The sequence below is a fragment of the Giraffa tippelskirchi genome, chromosome 6 (assembly GCF_054371585.1).
Source record: "Giraffa tippelskirchi isolate mGirTip1 chromosome 6, T2T-mGirTip1v1.2.pri, whole genome shotgun sequence".
Lineage (NCBI taxonomy): Eukaryota > Metazoa > Chordata > Mammalia > Artiodactyla > Giraffidae > Giraffa > Giraffa tippelskirchi.
Window position 1 is genome coordinate 175,130,541 of NC_137280.1, and position 11,342 is coordinate 175,141,882.

General features: G+C 41.4%; 1 long non-coding RNA gene across 1 annotated transcript; it reads right to left on the reverse strand.

Annotated features, from left to right (window-relative positions):
- Window positions 1-773: 773 nt before the first annotated feature.
- On the reverse strand, window positions 774-3,029 carry LOC145511732 (uncharacterized). Its single transcript, XR_014058114.1, has 3 exons — window positions 2,987-3,029; window positions 2,750-2,796; window positions 774-2,655 (listed from the first exon to the last, which is right to left on the reverse strand). It is a non-coding gene; the product is annotated as an uncharacterized LOC145511732 (long non-coding RNA).
- Between the last annotated feature and the right edge of the window lie 8,313 nt (window positions 3,030-11,342).

Sequence of the window (11,342 nt, forward strand, 5' to 3'; positions counted from 1 at the left end):
GATGGTTGGATGGCATCACTGATTCAATGGACCTGAACTTGGGCAAACTCCAGGAGATGATGAGGGACACGGAAGCCTGGTGTGCTGCAGTCCTTGGGGTCTTGAAGAGTTGGACATGACTTGGCAACTGAATAACAACAACAAGATGCAATTCCATAGTAATCTCATTTCTGCACATCAGGCCTCCAGATTCAGCCTCACTGCACTCTGACCTTATTTCCTCTTTGCTGGTTCATCTTCTCTCCTGATGCTGGGTCAGTCTCCAGCTCAGTAATAAACATCACTTTTTGGATAATCCTTTTGTTTGATGACTGACATCACTTTGCCAACAAAGGTACATATAGTCAAAGCTATGGTTTTTCCAGTAGTCATGTACAGATGTGAGAGTTGGATCATGAAGAAGACTGGGCACAGAAAAATCGATGCTTTTATATTGTGGTTCTGAAGAAGACTCTTGAGAGTCCGTTGGACATCAAGGAGATCAATCCAGTCCATCCTTAAGGAAACAAACCTGAGTATTCATTGGAAGGACTGATGCTGAAGCTGCAGTACTCTGGCCATCTGATGCTATGTGCCAACTCATTGGAAAAAGACCCTGATGCTGGGAAAGATTGAGGGCAGGAGGAGAAGGGGACGACAGAGGATGAGATGGTTGGATGGCATCACTGACTCAATGGACATGAGTCTGAGCAAATTCTGGGAGATGGTGAAAGACAGAGAAACCTGGCCTGCGGCAATCCATGGAGTCACAAAGGGTCAGACACAACTTAGTGACTAAACAACAACAAAACGATATATTAGCAAAGACTTGAACTTTATCCCGTTTCTAAGCCAGTCGTTTCCTACAGAATGACAAGATCTTGCCTAAAGCAGGGATCTTGATAGTGCTATATGTATATCAGATGTAAGCCAGGACTAAGAAGCAACTGGAGATCACTCAGGCCATTACTGATTGAAGAGAAACAAGTCCTTTGATGCAGCTGCATAGTCCTCATCCACCACTCAGCTTTAGCCCATTTTGGTCTCTGCCACAATTTTCTGTGACCTCAAGATGCCGTATCATAAATCTTCCTTTGCTGGAAGCAGCCTTCATTTTCAGCAGCAAGAATGCACTTGACCAAAGTTTTTCAGCTCCTGGTTCCAGCTTCACCTAGGAATCTGAGGGCTAGAACCTTTTAAATCATGAAATACTCAAAATATTAATAATAATAAAAAACAGCTACCATTTATTGAGTACTTAAGTTTCCCTGGTGGCACAATGGTAAAGAATCTGCCTGCAATGCAAGAGACCCGGGCTCTATCCCTGGGTTGCGAAGATCCTTTGGAGAAGGAAATGGCTAGCTACTCCAGTATTCTGGCCTGGAGAATTCCATGGACAGAGGAGCCTGGCGGGCTACAGTCCATGGGGTCACAGAGCCAGACATGACTGAGTTACTAACACTTTCACTTTTCACTCACTATGTGCCAGACACTCTGCTAAGAGCTTCATATGTATTAACTCATTTAACCATCACAACGACCATATGCGATAAGTACTGTTACTATCTTCATTTTACAAATAAAGACATCAAGGAAAAAGAAGTTCAGTCATTTGCCAAAGGACACAGTGCCTGTCATAGTGGAGCTGCAGTTTGAACTCAAACATTCCGACTCCAGAGTCTGTGCTGTAACACATTTCCTCCCTTACAGAAGACTCCAGTTTCATCTGTCAGTAAACAGTGGCTTGTTTGTGGTAGCCCTAGGACTGCTGTCGGCAATGACAAAAATAGAAGGAAATTAGCATTTTACCTGAAAAAAAACCTTCCTTTCAAGATTGATACCTTCTGGATTTTTAGACCTGAGTAAGTTCTAGGATGTTTTCGCACTGATTAACTGAGGATGATCACTTAGTCCAGCGTTATTATTTCAGAAAGTACTTACAGCTATTTACCCTGGCAGAAAATCGGTAGGAGTTGTCATTATTTAAATCTTATTGCTGAGGCGCTACACTCATGGAGCTGTTTCCTGAGTGGGTGCTCAATGAGAGAAGACAGATAGTCAATCACCTGGACCCCAGAAAACAGAAGTGAGAAATGCAAAGTTGTGTAAGGCTAGGTCACAATAGATATGCAATTAGCTTTGGGCATCTATCCTTCGAATTAGGCTGTGTCTATACAACGGCAGAAAAAAAATCTTAATTGCTCATTCCTGTCAGTCAGAAATTCAAAGTATCAAATTACAGGCACATGATTTATTTAATAGCACGTAAGTATTATAGTATATGTATAGATGTGTGTGAGTATACATACGCACCCCAAAACTGTTTACTACCAAGACTTGCTAACTGTTTGGGTGTTTGATTAATCAAAGAAGCGTAGACTGTAATAGCAGCAGGAGCCTGCGTGTCAGCTTACATGGATCGGTGCCGTAACTCACATCATTTGGTGGTAGAGGGAAGCGCCTCACAGAGGAGGATTTTTGTGGTTAAAAAAATGATGAAGAAAGTAAAATGAAAACAGCACCGGAGTGTGGACAGACTTGGAGATCTTACTGTTCCGGTGGCAATTATCTGCGTGTGCTCTATTTAGGCTCCTGGGAGCTCTTCCTGTAGCCTGCCCTCGGGACGGTACTTGAACTCCCACAGGAGCGGTCAAAGCCCGGCGAGTAGGCGGTTGGCTGTGTGATAAAACCCAAAGGATATGACAGGTGTGTGTGCCCCCAGGATATCTGCCCTTCCTATCACCCACACCCTTCCCATCACGAAACTCACCCTTCTTGCCTTATGTTTTCTGCCAAAATCACACCTGAAGACGAACCCTGTTAACACAAACACATTGCTTGTGAGACATTACATCCTGACTCGGCAACGGTCACTTATATAGTGACCCAGTATTGACTTGGCAGACCAGATAACATGCTTCCTGGCAGAGCTCAAGTTCTGAGAAAATGTGACACTCGGCCAGACGGTTTAATAAGGCGAGGAGGAGGAAGAAGTCACAGGACACACCCTGAGCAGGCAACGCTGACCTTGGACGTCCATGGCCAAGGGAGAGGGTGGTCAGAACTTAGAAGACAGCTCCTAAAATGGCCGCCGGGAGGTACCAAGTAGCTCCGCGAGTTGGGGGGCTGCCGGGAGGATCGTTTTGTTCCTGTTGCCACATAACAGAGGAAGAAAGCGGAAAGCATGCTTTGTGAAACTCATTCAAAAGTTTCTTTCTTTGGGAAAGAGATCAGGATATAATGATTAAAATAGTTAAAATTCATTTTCTCCGGGTCATCCATATCTTATGTTCTTAAATATAGTCATCTCTGCAAGCTGCCGTAGCCACAACCTGGGAGGCTTAAAACGACAGAAATTTATTCTCTCACAGTTCTGGAGGCCAGAAGTCCAAAATCAAGAGGTCAGTAGGGTCGTGCTCTCTCTGAGGTTCTAGGGGGGAATCCATGTCATGCCTTCCTCTCATCTTTTGGGGTTGCCAGAAATCCTTGGCATTCCTTGGCTTGTAAACAGATCTCTCCAGTCCTCTGTCATCATGTGATGCTCTCCCTGTATGTCTCTCTCTCTCCTAAGGACACTAGTCACTGGATTAGGACCCACCGTCATCGAGCATGACTTCCTTTTACCTTAATTACATCTTCAGAGACCCCTGTTTACATATTAGGGTCACATTCCTGGGTACTCGGGGTTAGGACTTCAACACATCTTTTGCGGGGGGACACAATTCAACCCACAAACTGTGGTCTCTTTTCCACAAAAGCATCAATACTTCAGTGTTGTCCATCATTCTTCCCAAAGCCTTCCCACAGTTCCGATGGGATCACACTGGGAGAAGCAGTGGCCATTTCATTAAAGGCAGCAATTGAGGGAAAGACTTATCAGTGTCATTATGAAACTGAACAGCTCCTAGAAATGTAAGATCATATTCTTATTACGTTCTTCCATGGAGCTTTCCTGGCGTCAGCACTTCCATAAAGTCTTCAGTTTCACCCTTGGCAATCATCCAATACATGAGCACAACAGCAAGGCGTTGGCACAAAGGCATAAAGGACCATTGTTAGGACAAGGAGTGGCAGCCCAGGAATAAGGAAGAAAGACAAAAGCTAATCTCAGGGGCAAAGAAAATTGCCCACTAAATCAGTGATATCCATAATGCCAAACAAAGGCAGGCTTAAGAGACAGGTTCTTATTTTAAAAGAGGGAGGGAGCAGAGAGAGACAGGAGAGACAGGTTTTGAACAGGATGAAAACTTGGAATAGCATCTGGATATAATTAGCATACAAATAGAGTGTTGATTCTATAATTTTTCCTGTCTTTAGTTTTTACAACACACACACACCCAGATTCCAAGTAATGCAAAGAAACTAATTAATAGATCAGTCATTAAATAAAAGAAGCTCAGGTTATCCATGGCATCCATTAATGGGCCAGCATTAATACACCTACACATCCATGACAGCCTCCGTCAGCTGGGACAAATCAGAGTCTGCTTGCCCCTCCGTGTTTAGGAAGCAAGTCATTAATATCAATAGTTGAGGTTTCAGAATAACACTCTCAAGTGAAATGGAGGCATTATAAAAATCAGGATCGGCCATTCACAATGCAGTTTCATCACATCCAAATTAAAAAACTTGAAAAACTTTAAGAGATGTTAGATGTAAGAATGGTCTCTCAACTGTTTAAAATTGGATAGGAAATGACTTTAAGATGTGAATCTACACATCAAAAGATAATACTGTAAGAACTTTGACCCCCAACTTCCAATAAAGCTGGCCTTTATTTATGAATTCCACGTAAGCTAAGGCCATTAGGAATTAAGTCCTGAGCTACTTTCTCTGGCTTTATTGCCAAAAAAAATGGCAGAAACTTATTGAATATCTACCATGTGCCACATACTGTTCTAGAAGCTGGTGATTCAAAAGTAAACAAGGCAGAAAGAGCCCTTACTCCATGGAGATGACATACTAGCAGGTGAGACAGACTAGCATGGCTCTCTTCAGAAACAAGTGTCCAATCACCTCTTTTATAATTATTAAAGAGATTTGGGGGTTTCGGCTTTTTCCCTACTACACAGATATTTTAACATCAGCTACCTCTAGTAACTAGTTCATTCTGGATTTTAATGTCCTTTTACAGACACTAAAGACATAAATGTAAAGATTTTATAGTATGTTTCATAAACTACAATATGTTAGAAAATCTGCAAAATAATCCTGAAAGGTCAAAAATCTTGATATACTTAATTTGCTGCTAAGAAAAAAACACTTTGCAAAGTCACAAGTCATGAGCCAAGCAGACCTGTGTTCTTATCCTAGACCTCTCGCTTTCCCTGTTCCCTTACTGGGCTTTAATTTCATAATCTGTGATACTGGAGGGTTAAGTTGATTCATCATTTTTAAAGAATTGTTCAAGTATTTGGGATTCATCAGAGAAAGTTTACATCTTGCAAAATTATGATTTAAATACTTAATTTTTCAGATAATTTAAAACCTATTTAAAAAATATAGTAAGGCAAATAGCGTAAGTAGTGTTTTACACCAAATTTTAACCCATTGGATGGTAATATATGCATGTAGGTTGTTTGTACAGACCTCATAATGATCTCTGAGCATACATTTGAACTTCTTGAAATTGAATTATTGATAAAGTAGGTTATAGCTCTGACCTGGCCTTTCAGCAAAGTTGCTCTTTCCAGAAAATGATTCCAGGAAGTACCTATGTCAGCCCACACTCAGCCAGATTCACTGAGTATATATTCTAGCGGCATGTAACAGCCAGCTCTGCAGTAACAAAGAAGTGTAACATTTGTCGTACCTGATGTGAGAAGTTTTAACATTTTCTTTTCTTGGGTAAGTTTATTGCCCCCCTTTTACGTTCACTGTAAAGAATGCGAATATGTTAGATATTGATAAGAATCCAAATATTTAAAGGAAATTAAACTGCTGAATTTTCTAGGTCAGTTTATTTGAAGAAAATCCTGAGATTTCAAGGTGAGCTATTAAAATTGCTTATCATTTGCACCTGTTTACTGGTGTGAATCAGAATTTTTTTCAATATTGTGTAAGCATTACAAAATACAAAAGTACAAAATACAAAAATAAAATTGAAGATTGAGACTGCATTTATCAGCCATGACCTAGAGTTCACATTTTTGTGTTCACTGAAACTGTCATTTTTCTCATTAATTTGGTTTTAGAGTAGCAAATGTTACAAATGTGAGCTTTTAAAATAATTTTCAGCAATAGCACTGTTCTCATCACTTTTATATGTAAAAGTTTTACATGATATTGAATTAGAAAAACTGATTTTTATGAAAAATATTTTATAACTATTCTAATCAGGGGTTTGTTTTCAAGAAACAGAAACCTACTCAAGCTAGCTCTAAGTAAATAGTCACAGTTATTGAACTATAAGGTCCATCTAGTCAAGGCTATGGTTTTTCCAGTGGTCATGTATGGATGTGAGGGTTGGACTATAAAGAAAGCTGAGCGCAGAAGAATTGATGCTTTTGAACTGTGGTGTTGGAGAAGACTCTTGAGAGTCCCTTGGACTGCAAGGAGATCCAACCAGTCCATCCTAAAGGAAATCGGTTCTGAATATTCATTGGAAGGACTGATGCTGAAGCTGAAGCTCCAATACTTTGGCCACCTGATGTGAAGAACTGACTCATTGGAAAAGACCCTGATGTTGGGAAAGATTGAAGGCAGGGGGAGAAGGGGACAACAGAGGATGAGATGGTTGGATGGCATCATCAACTTGATGGACATGAGTTTGGGTAAACTCCGGGAGTTGGTGATGGACAGGGAGGCCTGGCGTGCTGCAGTCCATGGGGTCACAAAGAGTTGGACACGGCTGAGTGAGTGAACTGAACTGAACTGATTGAACTATTACTATAGGAAAACACAAGCAATTCCAACTCACCTGTTCAAAATGGCCTTAGCATGGCCTGCAAGGCCCTACAGATTCTCCCACTGCCCCACCTCTCTGATCTCAAGTTCTCCCAGCCTCCTTCTAGCTTACAGGGCCCAGCCACTGACCTTCTTGCTGTTCCCCAGGACCGCCCTTGTTCCTATCTTGCCATTTTCTGCTCTCTCCATGGAACCCTTCTTTTCCAGCTATCGGAGTAGCCTACTTTCTCACTGCCTTCAATTGTCAGTTGTCACCTTAGAGCTTCAAACCTTGGTCAACTCATAAAAATACTGTCACCCTTACATGCATTTCTGGACCACTCTCTGTCTTTTGACACTTCTACATTTTTCTTCAAAGCACTTCCGATTCTCTCTCTTTCTGTACAGGCAGGTTTTCTTTCTTTCTTTCTTTACTTCTTCCCCTCCTCCTTCCCTCCCTCCTCCCCAACCCTGTCCATTTCTCTTTCTTTCAGGTTTTTTCCAAATTATAAGCCCCCTGACAAAGGCAGGAGCTTTACCTGTGTAGTTTATCGCTGTATCTGCAGAACCTAGATAGTGCAACACAGAGCCCCAGAAGAAGAGACTCAGTGTTACTTGTTATTTGTTAAGTGATATAAGCAAGTGAATGAGTGAGTAAATGAACAATCCAGACACTCAGTTGAGTTACAGAAGGGGTGAAACTGGGAAGTCAGAAATGGCTTCGATGATTCTGTCATCTATTGTAGAACCCCATGTCTTCTCATCTCTCTCTTCCCTTTTTTTTTCTGCTTGTCAACTGAAGCCCCCTGTTCCTTTTCTCAAATTTGCTTTCTGCTTACTAGTCAATTTGTACAAAGCTGAAAATTACCTCCAGACTCAACCCTACCTGCAATTCAAGTGCTCATCATTCCCTGGTTATAATCCGGTCTTGTAGTGTAAAGACTCAAATGAGATAAAACATTTGACTCAGTTTAACCTCTAGATGGACCCAACCTTTTTCAGGTCCCAAAGAGGTGGCAGGAGCTCAGCATCACACGGAACCTGCATGGCCTTCTAGGATCGCCACCTCCACAGGTACCGTCAGCTATATGGGCGGCAACTTAAAAGGGGGGATTTTGCTAGACCCAAACAGTATCTGTTAAAAAATGACAATGCCAACAACAAAAATTGCTGAGGAAGATGGTTTAGAATTGTCCCACTTAACTTTAACATCTTAATATCACAATGAGGAAGTTAAATATGTTTTAAGAAGTATTTTGCTTTGTTACTTTTTTCACTTCTTTTAACTTTTGTATTTAGGATTCTTTCCATTGCAAATCATTGAAGCTCCATTTCAAATTTGCTTAAGCACAGAGATAAACTCTGCTGGCTCTCACAATCCAATAAGACAAGATATTCTGGATTCAAGCGAGGAATGATCCAGAACTTAGATGGTTTTATCTGTCATTTTTTGTTGTTGGATTTTTTTCTCATTGTTTCTAATTTGATATCCTCAACGTTGGCTCCATTCTCATGGCTTCAAACAGACTGCCAGAAGCTCCCATGGCTACATCCTCCTAAATTCAAGTACTTCCCAAGTGTCCTAATGGACTGATTAGAACACTCTTGAATTAGTCACAAGTGTTAAGGGAATGTGATATGTTAATCGCCTCTGGACTCTGGGCTCATGCTCTACCCCTACAATCGGGAATGGGCCAAGGTTGAGAGAGGGGAGGTTCTACCAACATGTAACCTGGATGCCCAGCAGCAAAACAGCAAATTTTCATCACAGTTGACATAATACTTAACTAGTGATGCCTGAAAATAATTTTGTACAAGACAATAAAATCTCATCTTCTAATTTTGCTCTGTTAAGCTCACATGAACAGATGTGGACTATTGAAACTTCTGGGGGCTTCCCTAGTGGCTTAGATGGTTAAGCATCTGCCTGCAATACAGGAGACCTGGATTCAATCCCTGAGTCAGGAAGATCCCCTGGAGAAGGAAATGGCAACCCACTGCATTATTCTTGCCTGGAGAATCCCATGGAGCGAGAAGCCCGGTGGGCTACAGTCCATGGGGTCGCAGAGTCGGACACAACTGAGTGACTAGGCACAGCACACAGCTCAACCTCACACGAACAGATATTGACTATCAAAACTAAATCATTTTTCCAGTGGTCTGTAGACAAAGCATGGCACACTTCATATTCACAGTTTACCCTTTGCTTTTGGCTGAATGACTAATTCTACTGATCAACCCTCAGTAGAGTACCCACAAGAGTCTACTCTCTCGACATGTACATCAGGGAGGGAAGTGAATGTTTCATTAACTAATATTTGCTGGCTAATGCTTTGACATTTACAAAGGCTGGGCCCATCTGCATGAAACTCTAAAATAAAATTAGGAAACTGATCAAGAATAAGACTTGAGGAAAAGAAGCCAGTTGAACCCAAACAGTGGATGCATTTCTTAACCATTATGAGATTTCAAATGACACTTATTGTCTCCCCATTGTGTGAAAACGACTTGTCAGTTCATTCCCCTACCACCAGGTGAACAAATAGCTTCATTTCATGGGCTCACAATCAAATGATTGGTGAACTATTTCAGTGTTCAGTAAATTGCGTACGTATCTTATGAATCTGTGCCTGTGCTGTGCTGTGTTTAGTCATTCAGTTGTGCTTGACTCTTTGCAGCCCCATGGACTGCAACCCGCCAGGCTCCTCTGTCCATGGGGATTCTCCAGGGAAGAATACTGGAGTGGGCTGCCATGCCCTCCTCTAAGGGATCTTCCGAACCCAGGAATCGAACCCAGACTCCTGCCTTACAGGTGGATTCTTTACCGTCTGAGCCACCAGGGAACTAAACAGATAGAAAATTCAAATCCAAGTTTATTTTGTGTTACAACTATTTTCAAAATAACAACCAACAATTTTTATATAGAGAAGAAATATGCCGTAGAGGTTTAAAGACTCTGCTCTGGTGTCAGACTGCTCAATTCAAGTCCTGAATCTACACTTACTCATTGTGACTTAATTTCCTAACCAGAAAAAAAATGTAAATAATAACAATAGCCATCTTATGGTTGTTACAAGGATTGCATGAGTCGATCTATATGAAGCTTGCAGAAGCTCCCGGTAGTGCCTAAGGAGTGTTACCTATAACCTCCTTTTATTTATTTTTTCTTTTTCTCTTTTTCTATCCCTCTCTCTCTCTGTCTCTCTCATCCCTCTCTCAGTTTTTATTTTTCCTTCACATTAAGAAATGCTATTAAATTGTTTTATGGACACCTCACTTCTGTAGGTGGCTCAGTGGGTAAAGAACCTCCCTCAATGCAGGAGATGCCAGAGATATGGGTTCGATTGGTCGGTCGGGAAGATCTGCTGGAGGAAGACATGGCAACCCCCCCCCCCCACCCAGTATTCCTGCCTGGAGAATCCCATGGACAGAGAAGCCTGGCGGGCTACAGTCCACGGGGTCACAAAGAGTCAGACACGACTGAAGCGACTGAGCACAGCACAGCACTTCTATATAATTCATACTGCAAACTGGTCTGGCCATGACTGAGATATAATCACCAAAGAGATGCCTTTGACAGAGACGAAGTAGCTGACAAGTTGCTAAACACAATGTTAAATTGTTTGTTATTGTTGAGGAGTGGGAAGCTTCTCTTTTAAGAGACTCTCATGTTTAAAGCCGACGTGATTAACATTCACTGCAGACAGACTAGTTTATACAGCCAGAGACACTGAGGTCAGCCTGGATAATGGAAGAGCATGCTCACTCCTGAACCTGTGGTGTCACACACTCACGTCTCTACTGAGCCCAGGCACCTCAGGCTTGTCAAGAAGAGGTGTGTCCATAAGGCTGTAAAGATGTGAGCCCTACAAGTGAGCATCATGTAGTCATCAGCGTGGGGATGAGTCATGGCCTATTTTATGAGTGTGGCTCGTCTTCAGAGAAAGACTGAACTGACCATAAACATCAGATCATGGAACATAAGCTTTTTGAAAGGCTCCTCATAAAAAATACAATAAAAATAAATACAGCTATTGCCTAAAATTCAAAGTCTCACGTAGATTTATTGTGAATCTGACGCATCATTGCTCATCTTCTCTTTTTGGATGATATCTTTAGCACTGAGCTGAGTTTCTAAATGCTGATGAAGCTATTTGTGTTAATGTACAGAATCAGTTATAGGAGATAACCTCAATAAAGCACAGGACATGAGAGAATTTGAAAACATTTGCATTTTCACTATATTTTCCAAGTTTGTGTGACTATCAGAAATCTTGTTGACATATATCGCTTTTAGGCCTCTCAGTATGAAGTGTGATGTGACCTCAATAATATCTATACTTGAAGCGGCCAAAATGCCATATACTTCATGATAAAAACAAAATTGTATTTGTATAACCTTCTGAGTATTCTCAGATATCATAGAATTGAGAAATTCCTGTTGTTTCAACAAACTTTCCTTAGTTCCACACACTTGT